The sequence below is a fragment of the Triticum aestivum genome, chromosome 1A, assembly GCF_018294505.1.
Source record: "Triticum aestivum cultivar Chinese Spring chromosome 1A, IWGSC CS RefSeq v2.1, whole genome shotgun sequence".
Lineage (NCBI taxonomy): Eukaryota > Viridiplantae > Streptophyta > Magnoliopsida > Poales > Poaceae > Triticum > Triticum aestivum.
This window is the reverse complement of record NC_057794.1, coordinates 232,659,838-232,687,694: the sequence shown is the minus strand read 5'-3', so window position 1 is coordinate 232,687,694 and position 27,857 is coordinate 232,659,838.

The window sequence follows — 27,857 nt, the reverse complement described above, 5'->3', positions numbered from 1 at the left end:
TCACGAAGGGGCGAAGAGCCAAGCGCAGTAGTATGCGTACTTGGTTTTGCACCTTCATACCACTCCACCCTCCGTCACAGTTTACAGGGCGCGCTTCATAATGATGCATTTCTCTCAATAAATTTCCACCACTAGAGAGACTTTAGACGTGTTTGGTTTAATGCTCAATTAATTAGGGCGTGGTAACCGCAGTCAAGTCCACAATTTTCTCTCCATGTACTGTACTACAACGGAGTGCATGCATGTGTGTTCCCGGGGTGGAAGCACTGCATGCATGTGTGTACGCATTATTCCCTCTAGTAATAGATGCCGTGCTATAACTACCAATGCTAATTTTTAGGCCGATCGCTAGTCTCCTTGGTCCCACATATTTTTTTCTTTTTTTTTGAAGCGCGCTGTATAAACAGTGACGGATGGAGTAGTATGAGCGGATTCAAAGAAGAGTGTATTGATGGTTGCTTCTTCAGAGCAACTTACAGTGGGAAAGGTGGGGCTTATGATTTGACTGCTCATTACTCACTATTAATGCGGCGCAATGACCGGGCTGAGTCTCCCATGTGGTTGTGCACTACCCCCTCGGTTTTTTTGACTATTTACTTCAAGGAAACAGCCTCACAGTCCTTTATTAATAAAATGCAAGAAAGTTACAAGCTTAGGATGTACAGAGTAAAGAAAGGATACTTACAAGAAAAGGCTAAGAAAGGTTAGCTATCCAAGACAAAAGACTATCTCTATATTTACATTTAACCCTATGAGAAAGAAGAGAGATGTCATGAATGAAATTTCTTCTCCAAGCTCTGAATGTTGGTTGTTCATTTCTGAAAATCTTCCCGTTCCTTTGTATCCAAATGTTCCAGGTAGCAGTGAATACAACCTCAGAGAAAAAAGGGAAGCCAAAATCCTTCCTAACTGCTTGTGCCATTTCATGTGTGGTTTGGTTCGGTTGAACCGTCCAAGATATTCCAAGATAGTTCCAAACCCTTTGGCTAAAGTTGCAAGCAAAGAAGAGATGAGCCCGATCCTCATGTTGTGCAAGGTTGCATAGCACACATGTGCCATCCTGGATGATCCAATGTCGACGTTGCATCATATCCCTGGTATTCAGGCGATCCATTAACAGAAGCCATCCGAAAACTTTTATTTTTAACGTGCATGCACATTTCCAAATCCACCGTAAAATTTGGTCAACCACTAGGTGTGAGAAGCAAGAATCATAATATATTTTTGACAGGAAGACTCCAGTCTTTGATGGCCATTTCCAAATATCCTTGCTCTCACCATCCAGATTGATCAAAGGCAAGAGGGCCTGTAATTGCGTGAGTTCCGAGAAGGCCTCCTGCGAAAGAGGCAAATGGAAATGATCCAAGATATCAGGATGATCCATAAAGTCCTTGATTGTAACTGCATCATCCACAACAAATGAGTGTAGCCGAGGGAAACAATCCTACAAGAGGACAACACAATTTCCCAGCTGCCAACGATCAAGCCAAAAAAGCACCGTGTCACCAGCAAGAACTTGTGGAATAGCAAGCTTGCAGAACTTGGGATATAAACGCATGATATCATGCCACCAAAATGAACCACGACTCTGTGTGCTTTGGGGCGGTGATGTTGCGTAATAAGTGTCCCAAACTAAAGATACCCAGGGCACATCCACCTTCTTGAAGAACTTGAATAGATGCTTTAGAAGAAGAGCCTCATTTTGGATGGCCAAGTTAAGAACACCCAGACCCCCAACATCCTTAGGGCGACAAACTAAATCCTAAGCAGCCAGTGATTGACGTGGATTATCCGTGTTGCCTCTCCACAGACACTGTCTCATGATTCGTTCTAACTGCTGCAAGATGCCTTTTGGGAGCGATAATGTGCACAAAAAATATATTGGCATGGAGCACAACACCGATTGAAGAAGCTGCAGTCAGCTCCCTTGGTTTAGTAAGCATGATGATGCAGATAAACGGCACTCAACACGGTCAACCAGAGGAAGCAGATCATAGATTGTAGGCCTAGAAGTTCCCATTGGCAGTCCTAGGTACGTAAAAGGCATCGTCCCAACATCACATCCAAGCAGAGAGGCCACTCTAGCTCCGTCCTCATCAGACATGTTTATAGGAATGAGAGAGGATTTACTGAAGTTAACCCGCAAACCAGTGGACTCGACAAAAGTAGCCAGCATTTCCTTGAAGGAAATGATTTGCTCATCGATCGTAGGCAGAACAATTAAAGTGTCGTCGGCATATTGTACTATCAGATAATCATTGGAGTTAGTTGGGATTGGCGGAGATAGAATATTACTGGAGCACATCTCATTGACAACAGATTGCAGTAAATCCACCACAATCACAAAAAGCAACGGTGAGAGAGAATCCCCCTAACGCACGCCCGTTCTGCAGACAAAGTGCTTCCCTGGCACACCGTTGAGGAGCACAGAAGAAGATCCAGTAGATAGGATAGTATTGATCCAACCAGTCCATCGGGAATCAAAGCCCTTGTGTTGCATGATTCTGAGGATTAGGTCATGTTCAACTGTGTCAAAAGCTTTAGTGAAATCCAGCTTTAAGAGGACGATGGGGCGCTTTGAGGCCTTACATTGGTGTATATACTCAAAACACCATGCTAGGCAATCTTGGATCGACCGAGATCGAAGAAAACCATATTGATTACGGTGGAAGCACCTTAGGATCACCTTCTGGAGTTGATTGGCAAGCAGCTTGGTTAAGAATTTCAGGCACGTGTTGGTCAAAGAGATTGCCCTAAAATCTCCAACCACTTCAGGGCTCAACTTTTTCGGTATAAGGGTAATTAAGGAAGTGTTAAGACATTCCAAACTACATCTTCCCACATAAAACCACTACCCCTCGGTTCTTAAATATACTCCGGAGTATTTGTCTTTCTAGAGATTTCAACGAGTGACTACTCCAATATTTGTCTTTTTAGAGATTTCCAATGGACTGGCACATATGGATGTATATACACATATTTTAGAGTGTTCACTCATTTTGCTCTGTATGTAGTCACTTGTTGAAATCTCTGTTAGGACGAATATAATATTTAGGAACGGAGGGAGTACACATATGAAGCAAAATGAGTGAATCTACACTCTAAAATATGCACGTTTGAAATTTGTAAAAAGACAAATATTTAGGAATGAAGGAGTATAATTTTGTGCATGGCACATGGACCCAGATGATGAAGAGGCTTCTGGCAATGCTATCAAGCTTCCATCATTTGTTTACATAATTGACGTACTATACAAATAATTTTCCAGCAACATGAAATTGTACAATGGTTTGAGCTTTCAGCTTTTGTTTTGTGTGTCTTGCCATCGATGCTCTTTCGGAAAAAATAAAAAACTAACTTCCTTGCTAATACATGTCAATTATTAGCAGATCAGAGCTAATAATTACATCACAAGTGAAGACAAAGCTATGAGAAGGTGTTAAATTAAAATTGATCCATGCTTTCATTGGCAGCAAAGTCCCACCAGCTCTGTCTAAATCAACAAGGCACGTTGGGAAAAAAAGTAGCTGTCTGGATCATGCAACATTCCGATCATTTTGTGCAGTTCCACTAAAATAGAGCTGAGCATCCTTGTTCCAAAGATATCAAGTGTGACTACGATAATAGAGGACTGCTGATGAAACAATAAACACACAAATAGAAGCCGGTCACCTTTGCGGTCTCTCTTAAGACTAACTAGTTGGAGAAGATTAGGCTTGGAGTTGGATGAGGAGGATAGAGCAAAACCAATCTCCCTTTGTGCAGTCGCACTGAAATGTAGAGACGTTGCCCGTGTGACATTTTACTACAACTTCACAAAACACTCTTAAGAAAAAAGTGATTTGTGCAGTTCACCAAAAGGTCGCAATAGCAACGAGGTGAAATGGATAGCCCTGTTTGCAAAAAAGAGGTAGAAAGGAAACAATTACTGGCCAATAACAGTTGATGACACATGCGACAACAAAAAAGAAGCATATTCCTTGTCCTAAGGGAAGATAACAACACGGTTGTGTATGTCTAAAACTGTGTGAGGACGAGAATGCAATATGGAAAGTACGCCGGACGAGCTACGTTTTGGGCCAAGAACTATGGAAGATCCACATGCAGCGACGTGGGAAAACGGGCAGTGGAGCAAGGCCGGAGGGGATACCTGGAGGTTGTCGGGATGTAACTCGGTGAGCGGTGGCAGGCGGAATCTGCGAGCAGGTGGCGTAGGCCCTGCCGCGCCGGAGCTTGGTCAGAGAGAATGGCGTGTACCGCAGATCGGGACGTGCTGCCTCGGCGCCGTCGAACGGAGAAATGATGCACTTCCTCCCTTTCCCCCGTGGAAGAGATGCGGCCGGATCGGTGACCAACGGTGAGAGAGAGAGGCCACCGCACTCCGTTTCCCCCGGCGAACGGGATGTGGCCGGATCAGTGACCAATGGTGAGAGAGAGAGGCCACCGGAGCCTTGTGTGAGATACTCTGAAGAGCAGACTACCTTTTCCTCCATAAAAATTGTTTTATATTCTATGTACGTGCCATTGAGCGCTATAACTTTATTTAAAAATAACGCGGCAACGCGTCAAGTCGGACTTTGTTTCGTGCACGCGTGGTACACGACCTCCCTAGGTAAACAACCGCTACAGGCGTTCAAGTTAGCACGTGGGCTGCCATTTCGTAAAGAAATGAGCTCCACCGTGTGACCGCGCGGGTGTGGCTGGGCACGAAGCGTGAGTACATGCACGGTGCACCTATTCTCTTCTTGTATATGTACACCACCTACGTGGGGTTGTGTGAGAGAGATACAAACCTAGAGAGATATAGTGTGTGGGTTTTTGAGAGTTTTGGGGGGGGGGGGTCAATCAAAAAATTTAACATATGCAATGTGTGTGAAATAGAGTCCTGGATATAACATATATATAGAGGGGGCGATCCACGAGAAGAGAGTGGACGTATCATCGGCTTGAGGTGTCCATAGAATCGAAGAGAGGGATGATGTGTGTGTGTGTGCGCGCGCGGTCGATAAAGAGTGCCATCGAATTTGTGTGTGCAGACATCAAGGATATAGAGTGGCTGGCCTACTGGAACGTGAGATGGGACATGTGCAGTTTGTCTCTATGGCATGGATACCTACCGGCAGCGCTCGACTATCGGTGTGTGGTGGGGGAAGAGGGAGGCCCAATTAACTATAGAGGTACAATGGATGGTATATGTGTGGAGGAGGAGAGAGGCCTACCTCATGTATTAAGGAGATCGATCTGCCTCATGTATTAAGGGAGATCGATCGGCATCCATGCATATGTGCAGGAGATGAATAAGGTTGGGAGAGCGACAGAGCTAGAGTGTTGGAGGGGGTGGTAGTGGAGTTGCTTCTAACAAATGGTGGGATAGGCTTGCTAGACAAACGGAGGGCACACTCGCAATATCAATAAGAGAGGAGATGGCTTCTTGTTGTCTGTGCATGTGTGTCTGAGAGACGGGTCAGGAGGCATGCACGAATGATGAGGGGGGACGATGTGGCTGTGGTAAGCAGACGTAACTACATAGGAAGATCAATCGCCCTTTGTAAGAGAAAGGAGAGACATAACTTGTGAGGTACGTCGATCAATGGGGGGGTAGCTAAAGTCGATCTAGGTATATGTTGGGAGATCGATTGGTATACATGCATGTGTGTGTTAGAAGCAAATGAGGCACGAGAAGAAGGATAGAGATAGAGGGATGCATGTAGGAGGTGGTACGAGAGGCATACTATATCGAGGGGGAGGAGTGTGCGAGTACGAGAACAATGAAAAGAGTGGTGGGAGTGAGGCATGGACGATGACAAGAGAAGAGGGGAAGCTTGTGTTTGTGCTAGGAACACCTGGCTAGAGAGGCATATCGATCGATGTGAGCCGTAAAGGAGCTGGGGGGCCTACACACACTGTGGGTGAATGACCTAAAGTGAAAATACGAATTTGCACGATGGAGCTAGAGAATGCTGAGGGAGGGTGAGAGGGATGCGGGCGTGTGCATGCACAAGAGAAAGTTAGCGCTAGCTACAAAGATAAGAGTGTTGTGTGGGTGTAAAAGACGAATAGAGATCATATATACTTCATTATAAAAAGTGAATTCAGATATTTGAAGAATTTATCATAGTTTTTCAAACCGACGGATGTGTGAATATATATAACGGTGATACACATGGTGTGGTTATGAACATGGTATACTACATTTAATATATGTTATCTCTACTCTTATAAAAACGGAGTTGTTGATGATGGTGTGCCTGCCATCCTGCATTATAGGCCGTCTAATTTATATCTGGCGGATAGCAAGGAAACTATGATGGTTGAAGTTGGCAACAATCATGATTGTAGATTCTTATTGAAATAGAGAAACGAATTCAAATTTAGTTCGAATTGCAGCGGTAGTATAGAAATTTGGAATGCACTAAAATGTTGGTATGAGTAGGTTACATGCATTATACAGCAAGCGAAAAAATGTAATCGGACTTAACATGGATTCATACTCCCTCCTTCCATCTATATAGGGCATAATGAGATTTTTATGACCGCCTTTGACTATTGACAAGATTAATAGTACATGACATGCACAATGTGAAAATTATATCATTGAAAGAACCTTTCACAGACGAATTTAATGTTGTGCTTTGTGTAAGTTGCATGTCATATATCATTGCTCTAATATTTGGTCAAAGTTAGCATCGAAAACGCATTAGGCCCTATATAGATGGAAGGAGGGAGTAGCTTTGAATAGCATTTGTATAGTAAAACGGGGCAAGACTCTCTCTTTGTGTGGTGTGAATAGTTTTATTTTTTTTGTTTTCTTTTTGGTTGAGGGAAGTGCGAATTGATTTGGTACGTACAAGTACAATATTACTACACGTTAAGCTTGTCCCTAAAATTCAACCCGCGTCTTGTTATATCCCGAAAATTCAGATATCGTGCTCCTGAAACTGGCGCCTTCACAACCCGCGCCTTGCTATCCTGAAATTACAACGCGCGCGAAAACTCCCTCCAGCTGCCAAATCCTGACACGCGAAATCCCCCTTCTAACCCTGAGCCGAAAGGGCCGCTAGTGCAAATCGGTGGGGGGGTACTTTTGTAACACACCCCACATTTTGGACAAGCGCGTTCCTAAGTCATGCTTCACCCCCTCCCATCGCCCCTGTTTCGCCATTCGAAATCCCAGGCCGCCATAACCTCTCTGCTCCAGCCGCGAAACCCCACCCTCCTCCGTCCACCATGTCACCGCTGCCCAGCCGGAGCCTCTTCCCCGACGACATCGTCCACCGCAACAGCTCGACGTCCCTCGTCCACCTCCCCGGATGAGGATCCTTCATCCATCTCGCCGTCCCGCTGGTTCAGCCGCCTTGTCCTCCACCTGCAAGGAGCTGCTCCGACGATCGCCTCGTCTATCGCGGCTGCTCCATCCCCACAGCGCCGCCTTAACCCGCTCAACCGGAACCGCAACATCCTCACCGACTCCTCGGACGAAGCCGAGGCCTACTCGGTGCCACCAAAGAGATTGTACACTCATCGCATCGCACCTTCTCCATAACTCGACCTCCCGGCACCGACGGTGCTCCATCCCGCACCCCCATGGAGCGGCTACCTTGAAGCCGGCGCTGTGGGCGACATCTCCACGGCGGCTCTCCCCCAGTGTGAGGCCCCTTCGGTGGCGGCGTCCATACCAGCCGGATCTGCTGCTGCTGCTGCTCCGGCTCTTGCTCGATCACTCGCTTGCCCAGCTGCTGCTGCTCTCCCCCTCGCTCGTGCTGCTGCTCTGCTTCGATTAAGCCACACTTCAGTCGACTGAATCGACTTTTGGGTTAGTCGATTTTCAGTGGTTGGGGGGGCTCACCGAAGTTAAGGAATAACCACCGGCAGCGGGGACGGGGGCTCGCCGGAGAGGTACCCCACTATCTATCTTAGGGTTCAGGGTGGGGGCGGGGGGCCTAGAGGGCTGGCCGGGGCGGCGGTGGCGAGTTGTTTCGGGGCGGCGAGGCGGCGCTGGGGCCGGCAGTTCGGCGAGTGGTGGCTGGCGGCTCAGGGGGGTGCAGGTTGAAGATGAACTGCAGGCCCTCCCTAAACTACATGTCAAGTGCCTCTCTGCTACCATTGCGTTCAGTTTCGACAGTAGCATTTAGATTCCACAGTAAATTTCAGTTTCGACCGTTAAGTTCAGAGTCAACAGTTTTTACCTCATCTGTTGTAGTTAGGTGGTTTTTGGTGATGTTAATTTTACATCCATTTTACATCATCTATTGTAGATGCTATTAGAATCCCACTTGAGTTGACGATGTCTGTCTTGTGCTGCTTCAGCCTTGACGTCTTACGGCTCACCGGAGCTGCTCCAACGACAGAACGATCCATCACAACAGAGAAGTGCCCTAGACGCCATCTACAGATTCCTCAGATCTTCCTCCACACCTCCGACAACCACCTCTGCCTCAACTGCTTCGGCGACCAACCCAATGATGCTGAGGTCGACATGGCTACGGCAAAGAGGTTGTACACTTGTTGCATCACTTATTACTATACATTCACGTCGATCCATTAGGGCTATTTTGGTTCAACGGAAAAACATCGATCCACTGGTTGTTACCATCACTCTAAATTTCTGCATGCTCTCCTTACATAATCTCACCATATTTTTTCGTATGCATGTCAGATATTGTACACAGTCATGCTGAACATGTAGAGAAAAAGAGAAGAGTTTTGCGCGGCAATACAATGTCATGCAGACATCGCTCCATGGTGGGTTCAATGGCAAACCCTCCCCACCGCTCTCCAGATTGTAATCTAGAGGAAGATATTTGTTCTGAGGTGGATTCGGACGCCGCTGACCACTCCTATTTACCCCCAAGGTGTTTGCTCTACCTTGGCATGATGATGTTAGTCATATGATGCATATGTTGCCTTGCAGTGCCTACTTTTGACATCATATATGTCATCTTCTTAGTTTAGACATGTTCTGTAATACCACCTATTTAGTTTCTATATCATATATGGCAATTATGCAGTCTCATGTCTTTTAGCAAGCCATAATATATGTGAAATGTGCAATGCCATCCTGTTTAACCAGGCATCATATATTTGAATGATATCTTGCCCATCCTTTTCTTCATTACATTTCCATTTGTCGACAATGTTTGTACATTAAACTAATCTTCATGTGAATCAGCCATTTGGGTGGGAGATGGAAAAATCTAGAGTGAAAACAAGGCCTTCAGAGCAGACTGTGCTACCTGTCGAAGCAGATCTCTTGTTGGGTCCCGATAGCTCCTCAGAGATGGATTCAGAGACAGATGACCAGTCCTATTCCCCCATTGAGGTGTATGCTCTAACTTGGCACGGTTATACTGCTCATATCATGCATACGGTGTCTTGCATTGCATAGTTTAGACATCATATACACAATATTCAACACCATGTTCTTAGTTTAGACATCATATCGAATGCCCTCTGTTTAGCATATAAATCACATATGTGAAATTAATGATGCGATCCTGATTACTTAGATAACATGTAGGTGAAGTATGTCATGCGATCCTGTTTAGTTATTCATCATATCTTTGAATTATGTTATGCTATGCTATCCAGTTTAGATAGACATCATATATGTGAAATTATGTCATGCTATCCGTTTTAGTTAAACAAATATACATGTCAACTATTTCATGCCCTCTTTTTTCCACACTATCTATTGCATCTGTTTCTCATACAATGTCTGTACATTCAACTATGTTTCCTGTTTATCAGCCATTTGAATTGGAACGGGTGATGCCAGTATCTAGCGAACTAAAAACACGGTCTTCAAATAAAACAGTGCTACCTCCTGGCGGAGATAGCACCCCGGTTGTACATGCACAAGAACCATCCCTACCACACATAACCCAAACTCTCGCAGATTGTACCCCTACTACGATGGACAGAGAACCAACTTCACCCAATCTAACCCCAACCCCAGTCAATAGTAACCCAGTTCCTATTGACACAACACCATCTCCACCATAGAGCTCCCAAACAAGAGCAGTTAGTAAGGCAGCTCCAGTGCCCAAAGGGCCAGTACTATCACGGCGAACCCCAACTCCACCAGTTAGTACGCCTATTCCTGTGGAGGAAGCACAACCAGCTAGTCGTAGTTTAGCATCTATCGCATTTGATGTTGTTAAATCGTATGTGCATATCTTCCCGTCTTGGAAATATTATACTGAAGATGAAGGAAAATGCCAGTTGCAGGTGTTTGTCCAGGAGTTACGTGTAAGTAATGTTATTCATGGCAATTACTTTGCTTCGTCCCATACATCCTACCTCCATGATGGTTATAATACAACAAATTTTCCCATTTTTCTCTATAGAGAAGGACTGATTTGGAAACTCGGGATGAGGTAACCTGTGCTAATACCTCTGCTATCTTCAAGAATGCTTGGTGGCAGTATCGGAATTACCTGAAGAAAACGTACTTCACCGGCAAAGAAACTCATCAAATTCCCTTACGTTCTCTTGAGACACATTTACTGGACGATGACTGGGAATGTCTTGTTCTGTACTGGTCCTGAACCAAGAATGTGGTAAGGTCTATGAGCTCATTTTCTATTTTAAGTATTATATTCTTGCGTCTTACTGTACTCTGTTCATGTAGAACAAGTGCCTAAACCTGAAGAACAATTGTTCTAATTAAAGATTCCATTGCTACCATAGGACATAGATATATGCTTGTTTGATGCTTTTATTATGTACTAGTACTTGGCAATTGAAGACTTGGTAGTTTAATCCTGTCCACCTTACTAATGAACTGGTTCACCAAAATGAGTTTCATATACTAGTACATGCTAAACTTGTTATGTGTCTGCTTGTTTCTTCTTTTAGAATGCTGATAGAATATTGGGGAAGAGTGCCTTATTAAGCAACGGTAAAGGAAGTAATGCAGATAAGGTTCAGGATAGTGACACATCCTGTCTTGGTTTAGTGTTGGAGTTACTGGCCACTACTGCTTGCACAAGCTATTCAAACTCACTGTCTGAATCAGTTCGGTTTCTTGAGTCTCAACTACAACCTGAAAGACATCGATCAGCTGTGCTGCGACCAGAAGTAGAAGGACTGTGGAAGTCCCTGGAGCATTCAGATCATACTTTCTGGTGCAACAACAAGCGTTGGAGGATTTTAGCGCCAAACAGGACAAAGCTAATCAGCTTGCTAAGCTTATTGCCAGCATGGTGGATACCCAGGATAATGTTTCTTGAGCTCTTCTGAAGTTGTTTCAATTATGCTCTTGTTTTGCTGCCACGTTTATTTGCACTGGTGGCCAATTTTGACGACCAATGTATATGATATGCTGCTTTGTTCCCTATATTTTTACTGGTGGCGAACTTTGATGCCCAGTGGATGTAATATGTGTAATAGCCGTGATAGCCTAGCGTCAGTTGCTTGCTTATTTATTTCCTTGTTGCCTTGTTTATTTGTTTGCTTGTAGTCATTGCAGTTCTTTTTCCGCGGCTAACTAGTGGTTGCAATAACCTATTTTTTAAAACTAGGCCACAATAACCATGGGCTAATATTTACTGTAGTGACACTAGGCCTCCTACGGGCCTTAGAAACAGTGGGCCTTCTACGGGGCGTAGAAACAGTAGGCCTTCTACAGGCCGTAGAAACAGTGGGCCTTCTACGGGCCGTAGAAACAGTGGGCCTTCTACGGGCCGTATCATCAATGGGCCTTATACGGGTCGTATGACCGATTGGCCAAACATGGGCCAATAACAGGCCGCATTATGGCCGTAAACGGGCTAGAGTTGGAATCGTCCGTTCATGGGCCGACCGTAATGGGCCATTGTTAATAGGCCATATTTGATGATGCTATGAAAACGGCCCAACATATTAATGGACCACAAATGGGCCGACTGTAACCACAGGCTAAATATGGCCCACAAGCAGAAAATGACAGTAACAGGACGTAAGTAAAGGAATGCTGGAAATGAGCCCAAGAATAAATAGGCTCTGAGAAGGCCGAAAGATAACATGGGTTGGAAATGGCCCAATGGAATAATGGGCCGTTATGGGTATAAAGTGATAGACTGTTCATTACGGGCCAGTTTCACCACGGGACATTAATGGGTGTAAAGTGATACACTGTTCATTACGGGCCAGTTTCACCACAGCCCGTTAATAGGCCAAGAGTTACATAGGGCCTCATATGGGCCGAAAGACGTCATGGGCCATACATGGGCCAGAAGTGAAAACGGGCTGGAATCATATTGGATGGCCCAGATGACGCTACTGGGCCTAATTCGGATAGGGCGTAACGGGCGTTGGGTTAGCGGGCTGTAAATGGGCTATATGCGAATAGGCCGTTAATAGGCTTTCCATGGGCCGGCCCGCCACCTTTTGACCAAGTCAAACGGGCCGGCCTTTTCACAGGAATGGGCCTCTGTTGGGCCGTGCCATGTGTCGACGTATCATAGGCGCCTATCTGACCCACTGACAAGCTGACACGTGTTTCGTCCGGCCAATAAGAATTTTACATGTGGAAATTTCCCTTTGGTTGTAGCTGTTAATGGGTTATCGGATCCAAAACCCGACCTGATAGCTTAACGGCGTTCCGTTACGGTGGATGCCATGTGTCGGTCACCCTTCACGAAAGCACTTCTGTGACACGCGATTTATCGTCATGGAAGTGGACACTTCCGTGATGATAATTTTGGTAATGTCATGGAACACTTCTACGACAGCACAGGTATGACTATCTTGATTTTGTCACAAATTTGTCATGGATGTACATGCATGAAAAAAAACGTGACCTACTGTGACAAACACGTATCATCACGGAAGTGTATTTTTTTGTAGTGAAAGAGGGTGCCGGCAGGATATCCTGCCGGGGAAAACTCGTTTATTTTCATTAAAGAGGCGCTCCACCTCTGCATGGACATACACATGCACGGGTTCCCGATAAGGTTCATCTTTTTCATTCATATGCTAATACAAGTACAAGCATTACAGAACACAAAGGTGGACTCGAAGGATTACATTATTTGAATTAAAATTTGGCGATTGCCTACAAGTTTAAAATTGAAAAAAGATAAGTGCCCCGTTACGCATTTGCCCCTCTCCATCTCCCACGGGAAGAGGTCGAAGGGGCTGGAGGCGAGCACAGCTAGGATTCGGTGCCTCCCTAGGATCAGGACGGCGCCGCTCCCTGGTAGGGAGGAAGAAACCGAAGGGCAAGCATGCATGGTGACGTTGCCAGAGGACCAGATAGGAGGCATGGAGTCACCGGCAAACACGACTCGTCAGAACGGTCTTCCTCGTTCTTGACATGTCGTGGGTTGCCGTTGCCGTCCACATCACTACCACCCGAACACCTCAACAAAACCGCGACACCAGGCACCATGCTCTCTAAGCCCTTCCATAGAGAGCATGGTCGTCCCTAGGAACCCTGGCGTTAGAAGTCACCCCACGTCCTGAAGACGTGTGAGAAAGCGAGTAGCCTTCCTGCCCAATGAGAAAACTGTGACCAGGAGGAGCCAGATTCGCCCCTATTAGCGGCGAATCTCTTCTATGGCTCCTCCCCGATGCCGAAAAAGGAAGAAAAATGGGGAGCAGTCGACTACCACATGTCGTGCCCATCTCGAGTCGCGACATGGTGTTAGTCGCATCCCCTCCCACTGAAGTCAAGGCCACGAGTGACCCAGCGGCAAGCATGCCAGGGTCACCACTCCCAGCGTCGGTGCCGCGCCACCCGAATCTCCCTCTCAGATCCAAGGGAGATCCCAAGCAGGAGCCCGGGGGCTGGCCCTAGGCTCTTCTCTCCGGCATCGCCGGAGGAAGCAGAGAACAAGGGAAGACGAGGAGGAATGCGAAGATGGACAACTCCACCCTCGTTTGCCCCTCCCTTTTTATAGCTTGGCAGGGAAGGGCGGCCGCTCCATCAACGGGCGACCATCGCCCTCCTCTACCAACTCGAGGCGGGCGCACCCTCTCCAAGATGCTCTCCCACGCCACACGCCACCATTACCTACCCCATGCTGTGCATGCAGCATACATGGCCAAGGATAAGGGCATGTTGTGGGAAGAGTAAATTGGCAGTTTCTAACCCGTGTGTTAAAGTCAATCATGGACGATCTCTGGAGCAGCCCCACCACTATTTGCTTTACACCACGCATGGGGAAACTGGAAACTGGCCCGAAATCAAGGCTGATGAAGCAGCGGTGGAAACCTCAAGGGGCCAACCCCTTCAGCAACCTTGCATGTGCACTTATTAGGCCCTACCCCGACGACACTCAGCAGTGCATTCGGGGCAAGCCCGGGGGCTTCTCTCGCTGCAACAGAACCTGGGTCTGTCACCCACACTGTGCATAGGCATGCGAACAAGACTAAAGCACCGGCCCAAGTCTGTGATTGAAGGACCAAGAGATTTGAAGAACCAACATATGGCTCAGAGGGACCAAGATCGAGCGAGAGGAGCAAGATATCAACAAGAGAAAGACCTCCATTGCCTGGCAGGAGAGCCTGGCAAGGGGCGAGGCTACCACCAGAAGCAGGCAACCCAGGCACCCCGGCAAGGTCTGTTGGGGCTCCCGGGGGCAGAACCACCCCACCAACCACTCAAGCACGACCCATGTTGTCAATCACTATGGTGTCAAGCCGCAAGATGATTAAGTGACAACCATTTGCCACATAGCAGCCATTTCCTACAGAAGAAACCCACAAGTGAAACCCGTCCTGCGATGTGTCAAGAGAATAGTCGAGGAGCTGGCAAGCTAGCCCGGCAAGCCTTGTTGGGCAGCTAGTGATGTGACACTAAGAGGTGCAGTTAATGCACCCTGTCAGCCTACAGAGTTAGGTATCATAGCTCTGTTTGCTATCATATCAGTAGATAATGACCACTTTGCTATTGTGGTGACCCCTTAATCTATAAAAGGAGGCCCATGGGAGCCGTAGGAGGGGTTACAGGGTTAGAAAGTTGACAAACCCATATGTGCGTAGTCACAACTACCCATAGTTAACCCCTGCCAAGCAAGTGTACTGGGCCTCACCACCTCCATTCCACCATTAATCCACCAAAGCAAGAGTAGGGTTTTACACCTCACGGCGCCCGAACCTGGGAAAATTGCTTGTGTGCTCTTTGTCGTGCTGTCGTGCGCTGGTCCACACTTTGTGCAATGCGACGTCCCTCTACCGAACCAGCAAGGGGCCTCCTGGTCCCATAGGTGGCCGTGGATATCCCACGACAAATACTCTCCCGTCCTACATGGGAAACATTGGGTACATGTAAAAATGATTTCCTAATACATTAATCTTGTTGTTTTTCTTCCCTTCTCAAGAAATGTAGAGATGTACTCCTATGTATTATCTTCTAACAAAAATTATTTATGCAACCCTCGTATTTTCTAGATAGATCATAGATGGTTGATTAGAAAACATTAACTCTATCAATGATGGAAGATGGTTGGACGCATGATGGACTATTTCTCAGATCTTGTTATGTCTAATCAGTACATGTGATTGAAGAATGGCGAAGGCTTACCAAATGAAGTTTTGACACACGTTATTCAGACATTGTTGTAAGTTAAGCGTCTGAACTTCACTTTTTTCTTCATTTAGTTATATTGATAGGTACTCAATACAATCAGTTTTTGTGAGATTTTTAAAACACGTATAGATGCTTTTGATGAATCCACATTTGGATCAATCTCAACATAAAACAATTTTCCCAGAGGTCAGTGTTGGATATAGGCTACAGAGAGCTGGATTGGTAAGCTTTCTTTCCGAAAGGAATAAAACAATATTCTCTACAACTTATTTTTTACTTCAATGTCACATTACCTTATCATTTTCTCCAAAACAGGTGCATAGCCCTTTCCTAGTGCACAAAAAACCCAAAGGACCTACCTATTAGTTTCTTGTTGTTGCGAATTTCATCGACGTGAGCTTTGACATTCTCAATCCTATGAGAGATTCAAACAAAATTCTAACACAAATTTCAGCTATAGTTTAGAATTTCAAGATGATTTTCATTGCAAGCTATCCACATTGACCATTCTTTGACATTCAGAGTTTTGGAATAAGGCACATGAAAGTGACAAAGTTGGAAATATGATTTTTTTTCTCTCATTTCATAGTAGAGAGCTCTTTGCTTACACACAGTTCTTCTTTCATTTATTTAATATTTTGGCGCACACGGTGATGCATGCACCAAGTATTTTTTTTATTGCACTACAAGGAATCATTTGACACATGCATCTACGTCTAGAAGTACTTTACAAGTTACAGCTGCATCAAAACTGATGTTTTCTCAAGAGTTCATATTATTCTTTTATTTAAAACAGTGTTTCAAGTTATTCTTTTGCTGAATATTGACACGTCTCCGTCGTATCTACTTTTCCTAACACTTTTCCTCTTGTTTTGGACTCTAATTTGCATGATTTGAATGAAACTAGCCCCGGACAGACATTGTTTTCAGCAGAACTACCATGGTGTTGTTTTTGTGCAGAAATAAAAGTTCTCAAAATGGAACAAAACTTTGTATGGATTTTTTATACAATATATGAGAATTTCTGAAGCCAAGAACCACCGGAGGGGGGGCACCTGGGTGGTCACAACCCATCAGGGCCCCCTCCCCTACAGGCGTGCCCAGGTGGGTTGTCCCCACCTCGTGGCCCCGCAAATCCTGAAACCGACGCTATAAAATAACATATTTCCAGAAAAAAAAATCAGGGAGAAAGATTTATCATGTTCCACGAGACGGAGCCGTCGTCACCTCCTATTCTTCATCGGGAGGCCAGATCTGGAGTCCGTTTGGGGCTCCGGAGAGGAGGATCTTCGGTCTTCATCATCACCAACCCTTCTACATCGCCAATTCCATGATGCTCCCCACCGGGAGTGAGTAATTCCTTCATAGGCTCACTGGTCGGTGAGGAGTTGTATGAGATTCATGATGTAATCTAGTTAGTTTTCTTAGGGCCTGGTCCTTAGTGTCCACTATGTTCTAAGATTGATGTTGCTATGACTTTGCCATGCTTAATCCTTGTCACTTTGGGGCCGGGTGCCATGATTTCAGATCTGAACCGTTTATGTTATCACCATTATATACATCTTCTAGATCCGATCTTGCAAGTTATAGTCACCTACTACGTGTTATGATCTAGCAACCCCGGAGTGACAATAGTCGGGACCATTCCCGGTGATGAACGTAGTTTGAGGAGTTCATGTATTCACCGTGTGTTAATGCTTTGTACCGGTTCTCTATTAAAAGGAGGCCTTAATATCCCTTAGTTTCCAATAGGACCCCGCTGCCACAGGAGGGTAGGACAAAAGCTGTCATGCAAGTTCTTTCCATAAGCACATATTACTATTAACGGAATACATGCCTACATTATATTTATGAACTAGAGCTAGTGTTGTATCGCCCTAGGGTATGGCTGTCACATGATGAATATCATCCAACAAATCATTGATCCAATGCCTACGAATTTATATTATATTTTCTCTGCTAAGTGACCACTGCTATCGTTACTATTGCACTTGCTACAAAATTACTACTATCACTGTTACTGTTACTGTTGTTGCTACCACTACTATGAAATCTATCATAGCTTGTGCTACTGATCACTTTGCTGCAGATAATTAATCTCCAGGTGTGGTTGAATTGACAACTCAACTGCTAATACTTGCAAATATTCTTTGGCTCCCCTTTTGTAGAATCTATAAATTTGGGTTGAATAATCTACCCCCGGAAACTGTTGCGATCCCCTATACTTGTGGGTTATCAAAACCTTTTTCTGGCACCATTGCTGGGGATCATAGCTATATTTGTTGAGTTACTTGGAATTATTATCAATTTATCACTATGAAGAATCTGAAGAATGCTAAGACCAAGATTTTCCCTCTAAGACGAGGGGAGGTAAGGAACTACCATCCAGCTCTGCTTTAGATTCACCTTCTGTTATAAGTAAACTTGCAACACCACCACATGACATTAATCCTGATATATTCACAAGTTATTGATGATGCTACTTCTGCTATGAATGATACTTATGATGATGCTAGTACCTTGCTTGATGATGATGTGCCACTAGGTGAATTTCTTGACGAACAACTTGCTAGACTAGGACATCATGATATTGTTGAAACTGATGATGAGCTTGAAACTAAAAATCTTGAAACACCCACTAGAACTAGCCCTCCTAGATATGAATTGCCAAAGGTACCAGAAGGTTATGTTATGGGTGAAGAGGCAACTTGAGATATTCTTGCTTGTAAGGATAGATATGATCTAGAGAAATTATTATGCAAGTATAAAGAAAAATCCTTGAATGCTAGAATGAAATATGATCCTAAGTTTACTACTTCACCTATCTTTATTGATGATAAGGATTATGAATTTTCTGTCGACCCAGAATTAATTACTTTGGTTGAATCTGATCCTTTCCATGGTCATGAAACTGAAACTGTTGCGGCACATCTTACTATGTTGAATGACATAGCCACCCTTTATAATCATCGTGAGAAAACTTGCTATTGCTATATTCTCAAATTATTTCCGCTCTCATTAAAGGGTGATGATAAATCTTGGTACAATACTCTTGCTCCTGGTTGTGTGCATAGTCCCCAGGATATGATTTATTACTTCTTCGAAAAAATATTTCCCTATTCATAAGAAACAAACTGCCTTACAGGAAATATTTAACTTTGTGCAAATTGAAGAAGAGAGTCGCCCACAAGCTTGGGGGAGGCTTTGCCAATTCCTTAATGCTTTGCCTGATCATCCTCTTAAGAAACATGAAATACTTGATATCTTCTATAATGGACTAACCGATGCTTCTAGGGATTTCCTAGATAGTTGTGATGGTTGTGTTTTCAGGGAACGAACTATTGAAAACTTATGATGATTGGACTCCTCCTGAACCACCTCTTAAACCCACTCCGAAGAAGAGGGGTATCTTATATCTCAGTCCTGAAGATATGCAAGAGACAAACAAATCCATGAAGGAAAAAGGTATTAAAGCCGAGGATGTTAAAATTTGACCTCCTATTGAAGAAATACATGGGCTTGATACACCACCACCACCTAAGGCGGAAGAGGTAAGTTCTCTAATGAAATTCAATGATAATAATAACCCTCACAACATGCACCCTAGACAATGCCTTTATGAGTTTGAAAATTACATTAGGAAGCAAGATCACTTCAATGCAAATGATATGAAACAATTGAAATACAATTCTAATATGATTGCTCGCTTGAGTGACTTGTTATTTAGAATTTCAAATGATGTTAGAGGTATAGGAAAGCATGCTCCTATGGTTCAAACTCAGTTAGAACAAGTCGCTAAATCTCAAAGAGAGTTGTTAGATGAAATGAACAACAATATACATGACTTTGCTGTTAGAGTAGCCACTAGAGGGGGTAAGGTGACTCAGGAACCACTTTATCTGAACGGACATCCAAAGAGAATTGAACAAGACTCTCAAAGAATTAACAAGATGCACCTAGTCCTTCTAAAAAGAAAAATAAGAAGAAAAATGATAGGAATTTGCATGCCTGTAATGAACCTGAAGTAGAAAAACCTCCTGTTAATGATAATGAAGTTTCTATCACTGATGCCGAAACTCAATCTGGTAATGAACACTCACCTTCTTATATTTAAAAAGATAATGATGAGGTTCATGAAAACACTCAAACAAATGATAAAGAACCACACAACGATGTTGAGATAGAACCAGCAGTTGATTTTGATAACCCACAACCCAAGAATAAAAGATATGATAAAAGAGACTTTGTGGCTAGAAAACACGGTAAGGAAAGAGAACCATGGGTTCAAAAACCTATGCCCTTTCCACCTAAGTCTAATAAAAAGAAAGATGATGAAGAATTTGAACGCTTTGCTGAAATGTTGAGGCCAGTCTTTTTGCGTACTCGCTTGACTGATATCTTGAAAATGCCTCCTTATGCAAAGTACATGAAAGACATCATCACCGATAAGAGAAAAATACCAGAAGCTGAAATCTCCACCATGCTTTCTAATTATACTTTTAAAGATGGAGTACCTAAAAAACTTGGAGATCCGGGAATACCAACTATACCTTGCTCCATGAAAAGAAATTATGTGAAAACTACTTTATGTGACTTAGGAGCTGGTGTTAGTGTTATGCCTTTCTCCTTATATAAAAGACTTGATTGGACTAAACTCACACCTACTTAAATATCTTTGCAAATGACTGACAAATCAACTGCCATACCTATCGGTATTTGTGAGGATGTGCCCGCTGTGTTGCTAATGTTACTATCATGACTGACTTTGTTATACTTGAGATGCCCAAGGATGACAACCTGTCGACTATCCTTGGGAGACCCTTTTTGTATACTGTAGGGGCTGTTATTGATTGCAATAAAGCAAGGTCACTTTTCATATCAATGGTAATGAGCATACGGTGCACTTTTTGAAGAAACAATTCCAAGTGAATGGTATTAATGTTATTGAAAAATCTCCAACAGTCACTATTGGAAGTTTTCAACTACCTCTACCTACTGCCAAAAAGAAATATGAAATGCTTATTGTGGGGGACATTCATATCCCCATTGAGGTAACTTAGTGATTTATGAAAGTTCTTCGGTTTCATGCTAATAGAAAGTGGTTGTTAATAAGACTTGATCAACCTTGTTAATGGATCATATTTGACGGGTATGAAGTTCATAAATTTAGTAAGCACTACCTTCTGTCCCTACTTTTTGTTTTCTGTTTTTATTAGTTAAATAAAATAAAATGTCATATTTTGTCTGTTTTCTGAATTTACCGTGCAATAAAAATGACTCAAAAATAAAAGTTGTCAGAATGCCCTGAAAATTTAATACGATTTTTTCTGAATATTTAAGAATTTTTGGTGCAAATAACATCAGAGGGAGGTGCACCAGGTGGGCACAACCCACCTAGGCGCGCCAAGATCCCCAGGCGCGCCCTGGTGGGTTGTGGTCCCCATGCAGGCCCCCTCACTTATCTCTTCATACCACATCATCACCTACCTCCAAAAAAAGATACCATTTCTCTCTCTCTTGTGTTCTTGCTCTCAAACCCGCGGATTTCAATCTCTTTGCTTGAAGCTCCATTCCCGAAACTGTTTTGGGGAATTGTTGCTTGGTATGTGACTCCTTCGTTTGTCCAATTAGTTTTTGCTTTAGTGGTTTATATTTTAAATAATTAGCTACTCTTGGTGCTTCCATAGATGAGCCTGCATGTTGAATTATTCTTAGAGTTCTAAGTAGTTTGAATGCTTGCTATGGCCTCTATGTATCCCTATGAGTAGTTCCTACCAATCTTGTAAAGTTTTGTTGAGAAAATTTTGTGGACTAAAAATTTCAGAATTTTTGTTCATAGGAAAAAAATGAGTATTTTTAGGAAGTTTGTGTCGGTGTACAAAAGTAGGGGCTCCCTTTGTACCCCTTTACTTGTGCACGAGAAGTCAGAGCCGCGCCCGCGGCCGCACTGAGCAGGGCAGAGGAGGGAAGCTGGAGCACGAGACAACCGAAGCAACGCCAATACCAGATACACAAAGAGCAAGAAGGCAAGGTGGACTCCCCCGGCAAAACCCTTGCCGGGGCAGCCTCCGCAGCCCTGACAAGAGCCTTGCCAGGGCAACTTGCCCAATGCCAGCACAGCACGCCGCCCTTGAGCCAAGGGGTTCCAACGCCATCAACCACATTGGAACCAAGGCTCGGGAGGCACCTCCATGGTGGCATGCATATCTTTGTGGAGATCATAAATACACAAGATCAGATGAGGACCAGAAGACGATGATCCTTGGCAAGGTCCTTGCCAAGGAAATCCAAGAGACCACCGGCAAGACCCTTGCCGGGGAAAACCGCGTTGCCACGGCAAGACCCTTGCCGGGCCCCTGGCAAGACTCTTGCCGAGGACATCTGCGGGGCCACAGCCAGGCCCACGTCTGCCAAGACTCCACCACCACTCCCATGCAGCTGCTAGCTCAACCAGCTGGGCAGGCATGTGTGTGGCAGCTTGCGGCCTCCACACCGACTCAGCAAGCACCTGCGTGCTGGCATGCAGATCTTCGTGAAGACTCCGGCACCACGCCAGCCCAGCAGTCGGCCAACGTGGCGCTACAACGCCTCATCAGCTCAGACACGCATCGGAGCCAAGCGAGGTGGCAACAGCTGGGACGAGCTTCCTTGTCGTCCCCGATAAAGCAAGAGGGGCACGTCGGCAGCACATTAAATGCGTTTGTCCGACGGTGCCAAAGGATAGACTCAGCCACAATACACCTTTCCACCTCCTGTGTGCCACTATGGCGACCCCTTTTTACTATAAAAGGAGGCCCGAGGTGTACTGGATGGGGATTGGGATCTTTGGAACTAGACACGCACTGTAGCTAGTTCAAGAACTCAAGAACACTGAAATATACATCAAAGCAGGACTAGGGTATTACGCGTCTCTATGGCCCGGACCTGGGTAAACGATCCTTGTGCTGACCGCCAGACCCGCTCTTTGCACAACCCCGAACCCGCCAACCGTAGAAGGGATCCCAGTGGCGCACCAGGTAGGGAGCGCAGTTGTGAAAATCTGGCCTAGCAGTTAGTTTAGCAGTTCTTCATCGCCATGGATCTCAATAAGAATACAATCACAGCGGTCGGTTCGTCGGGGGCCGAACGACCCGTACCAGTGCGGGTGAGTGGTGGGGCAGTCGCGGACGGAAGCCGAGGCGTGGCCCGCGAACACCCGCATCGCTCTGGCAGCCAAAGCCTGGCATGCGGTGTCGTTCGTGTGCGAGACGACGGGCCGTACGCCACCAAATCCAAAGACGGAGCCGGGCCCCCCGCAGGCAGCGCGGGGCCCTCCAGGGGCGGCGTCGTGCCACCCACGGGCGGCGCGGCGACTTCTGAGGCGCCTACACTGGCGCCCACGACGTTCTCTTCCCAGGTTGTGCACGGCAAGCAGCGTCACCATGCTGGTGACCCTGGGCGCCGCCGTGGGAAGAGTCCCGTGCGTCATTCCCAGGACGTAGAAGGCCACCATGCACACCGAGGTGCTGGCGGAAACGGCACACAGCCGCCAGGCCGTGATAGAGCTCCTTCTAACGTGGTTAGAAGTCGGAGCTCGACACGGTCCATGCAGTTTTCGCCGCCACCCACGCCAGCAGAAGCTTTGGTGCACGCGCAGTTGTTGCTCGACTTTCCTCCCGCTGCAGAAAAGCTCGACGAGTGGAGAGCCACCATCCACAGCCTCGTTGGCGTTGCCAACAAAGATGAGCCGCAACTAGTGGGGCTCTCAGGCCGGCTCTCCGTTGAGCCACCACGTGCCAGTGGTGGAAGGACCGAAGGTGCTGCGGCCACGGTGCACTCGCCTCCCCCACGTCCATTGCCACGGGCGCCAGTCCGTCGTGATAACGCTTGTGATAACATCTCCATAGCATCGTCCGACCCACGGACCCACCGCGATCAGCGCCAAGTTCTTCCGGAGTGAGCCCATGAAGACACTCGAACCACAATCGAGTGTCGGTGTGACGCATACCACCAATCAGATAGGCGGGCAGGGCCCACTATGGACCACCCAACATTGGGAGGCTTTGGCGGCCTACCCTATCAGCTGGGTTGCCCAGCCTTTACCCGTGAGCTATGGCAGTTCCAATGGCCCTCCCACCGCACGTTCAAGCCCGATGTCAGTGAGAAGTACAATGGCAAGACCCATCTGTCAGAGTTCCTCAACATCTACACCATCGCCATGCAAGCTGCTGGAGCTCGCGGCAATAAGGTGCTTGCCAATTATTTCCCATTGGCACTCAAACCCAATGTCATGTCATGGTTGATGCACTTGCCGGTGGATTCCATTTCTTCTTGGTCGGATTTGTGTCATGAGTTCGTTGGCGCCTTCACTGGAGGCCCCCAAGCTCATGGCCAGGCGAGCGATTTGCATATCATCCCCCAGAAGGAAGGTGAAAACATGCGCAAGTACATACAGAGGTTCAGCCGGGTACAGTACAACATCCCACATGTTCATCCCGCCGCTGTGATCAGCGCATTCCATCAGAATGTGCGCAACCGCAAGATGCATGAAGAATTGACAATGAACAAGGTCAAAGATGTGGCCAAACTTTACATTCTGGCCGATAGGTGCGCCCGAGCTGAAGAGGGGAGGAAGTACCCTGGCAAGGACGCCGGTGCGGAAACCGACTCCATAGACAAAGACATAGACACCCCAACGAAGAAGGGCCGGCGCCGCAACAGGAAGCGCAAGGGCAAGACCATGATTGCCGTCGAGGGATACAAGGACACCGGCGCTGCCAAGAAGGCCAAGGCAGGCGACCCCAGCAAGGAAATTTCTAGGTGCACCCCTTGCCGGGCCTTGGTGGCTGCCGACAAGCCAGGAGGCTCCGACAAGCAATACTGCAAGAGCCACCGCACCAAGGGCCATGACCTCCAAAACTGCCCGCAAGTCGAGCTGCTTGCTGAGAAGCAAAAAGTTTTGTATGAGAGGCGGGACAAGGAGAAGGTCCAGGATGGTGCCGAGGGATCTGACAAGAAGCATGGCGGCCAAGGAGGTCGCCGCAGAAAGGATAACCAGCAAGAGAGGCCCACTCGGGGCCGCGACAAGAATCAAGGAGATGATGATCATGACAAAGACGGCGAGTCCGGCGAGCATGAGTCCCAGAAGGCTACGGAGGCCATGTGGGTCGATGGTGGCGCCTCGCTGCACACCTCTCACCACCAGCTCAAGCAGTGGGCGCGTGAGATCACAGCAGCGGAACCATCACTCGATGCTCAGAAGCCACTAAAGTTGTCCAGCATGCCTATCATTTTTGACACCGAGGACCACCCTAATCGCACAACTGCGGTCGGGTGTTTGTCGTTGTTGGTCTCGCCAACAATACGCAACCTCAAGGTGACAAAGATGCTAGTTGACAGCGGGGCCGGTCTGAACTTGATCTCGCCCACTGTGATCAAAAGGCTGCAGATTCCTGATGGAGACCTCGAAGAGACGGGCATGTTTCAAGGGGTCAACCTGAGGAGGAGTCAACCGAAGGGTAAGGTCACACTGCCCGTGACGTTTGGAGGCGAGTTAAACTATAGGATAGAGAGGATTGTGTAGCCGAGATCCCCTTGCCCTACAATGGGATCCTCGGCCGCCCGGCACTAGCCAAGTTCATGGCGGCATTACATTACGCCTACAACACACTGAATATGCCTGGGCCGATGACCATCATCACCGTCCCCTCCGATAAGAAGGACGCACTGATCTGCGCTGACCAACTCTATCGGGAAGCAGTTGCAGCGACTGCCGCCAAGGCACTTGCTCATGTCGTTGGAGCCCCGGGAGGGAAGAAGACCGACAAGACCTCTCGCACCCACTCCGTCAAGCGCACCTCTTCGGAGTGTTGTGCTCCTGTCAAGGACGTGCCAGAGAGCTCCACCGGCAAGAGCAAGAAATCCAGAGCTACACCACCAGGGACCAAGAAGGTGTCTGTCAAGGAGGATGGCACAGGAGGGGCTTTCACCATAAGCTCCACCCTAGATGGCAAATAGTAAGGCATGCTCGTCACCTTCCTGCAGGCGAATGTCGACGTGTTTGCATGGCAAGCATCCGACATCCCCGGCGTTCCTAGGGAGGTGATTGAGCACCATCTTGCTGTCTGTCCTCATGCGCGACCTGCCAAGCGGAAGTTCAGGAAGAAAGCTTTGGAACGGTAGGAGTTCATTATAGAGGAGATCAGGAAGTTGGAAGTGGCAGGCTTGGTGAGAGGAGTACTCCATCCGACGTGGTTGGCCAATCCAGTGGTGGTGCGCAAGGCAAATGGGAAGTGAAGGTTGTGTATTGACTACACAAATATCAATTAGGCTTGTCCCAAGGACCCTTTCCCGTTGCGGTGCATTGACCAGATTGTTGACTCCATGGCCGGGTGTGATCTGTTATCATTCCTTGACGCCTACTCAGGATACCACCAGATCTTCATGACAAGAGAAGACAACATTCATCACCCCATGTGGCACATATTGCTTTTTACGGATGCCTTTCGGCTTGAAGAGTGTTGGCTCAATATTTGCAAGGGCATTCCAAATTGGTTTTGAGCCCCAGCTACATAGAAATATGGAAGCTTATATGGATGACATAGTGGTCAAAACGAAGGACAGGGCAACACTTGTACAAGATTTGGAAGAGACATTTACAAATCTGTGCAAGATCAACCTCAAGTTGAACCCTGAGAAGTGTGTCTTCGGCGTTCCGTCCGGCAAACTTCTCGAGTTCTATGTGTCACAGTGTGGGATCGAGGCGAATCCAGACAAGATCAAGGCTATTGAGCAGATGGAGGTGCCCAAGCGGATCAAGGATGTGCGTCGGCTCACTGGCTGCGTTGCCGCCATGAGCAGATTCATCTCCAAGTCTACTGAGTGTGCCCTTCCCTTTTTCAAAATCTTGAAAAAGGCGGGCCCAATGGAATGGACCCCAGAGGCCGAAGCAGCACTGTAGGATTTGAAGAAATACCTCTCCTCTACACCGATACTGGTTGCGCCCAAACCACAAGAGCCATTGCTGCTATATCTGGTGGTAACGAATCAAGTGGTCAGTGCCGCGCTAGTGGCGTAGAGGGAGGTCAACGAAGAGGCAGTGGCAACGGCAGGACTGGCGGATGGCAAGCCAGAGCTCCCCCCGGCAGAGCCTGGTGCCGGCAAGGCAAGGCCCCCGGCATAGTTTGACGTTGGCAGGACAGGGCCTGCGCAACCAAACGATGTGGTGCAGAAGAAGAAAATGATGCAGCACTCGGTTTACTTTGTCAGCTCCCTCTTGCAGGGGGCTAAGTCAAGGTACTCCGGTGTGCAGAAATTGATCTTCGGTCTCCTTATGGCCTCGAGGAAGCTGCGTCATTACTTCCAAGCACGGGAAATCACCATCGTCACCCGCCTCCCATTGCAATGGATATTGCATAACCCAGACGCAACCGGGAGGATTGTGGAGTGCGCCGTGGAACTGGCGAGCTTTGGTTTGAAGTTTGAAAGTACTTCGACAATCTAGAGCAGAGTCTTGGCAGAGTTCATTGCCGAGTGGACCTCAACGCCTGACATAGAGATCCAGGATTCCACCCTCCCCGGCAAGGAGGCAAGTCGCAACTGGATTATGTACTTTGATGGGGCTTTCTCGCTGCAAGGCGCTGGTGCTGGTGTGATGCTCGTTGCACCCACCAGAGAGCACCTCAAGTATGTAATCCAGATGCACTTTCCTAGGGAGATGTCCAAAAACAACATTGCTGAATATGATGGGTTGCTTGCCGGTCTCAGGATCGCGACAGACCTGGGGATCAAGAAGCTCATCGTTAGGGGTGATTCACAGCTTGTCGTCAGGCAAGTCAACAAGGATTATCAAAGCCCATTGATGAAGGCCTACGTAGATGAGGTGAGGAAGCTGGAGGAGCGTTTTGACGGTACATAGGTAGAGCATGTTCCCCGAGTGGCGAACGACATCGCCGACTACCTGTCAAAACATGCCGCCTTCAAAATACCTTTGGAACCAGGTACTTTTGTGCTTCGGTCGACTCAACCATCCATTGAACCATCAACGGAGCAGAACAAGCGAAGGAAATCAGGCCTAGCAAGTACTTTCCCACCAAGCTCCCAGGAGCTGCCAGCAAAGATGTTGTCGTGGACGCTGAGCCTGCCATGGGGCAACCGACTCCGGCGGTGCGTCAAGCCCTGGCTGTAGAGACAGCAGCTCCCATGGCAGAGGAAATGCCTTTAGTCCTTGCCGTCGAGCCCCAGGCTCCGGCATGGGCACAACATACCGTATGATTCCTCCAAACAGGGAAACTCCCTGCGGAGCAGGAAGAAGTGGAGAAAAGTAGACTATCGGTCTGCCATGTATCAGTTCGTCGACGACGTC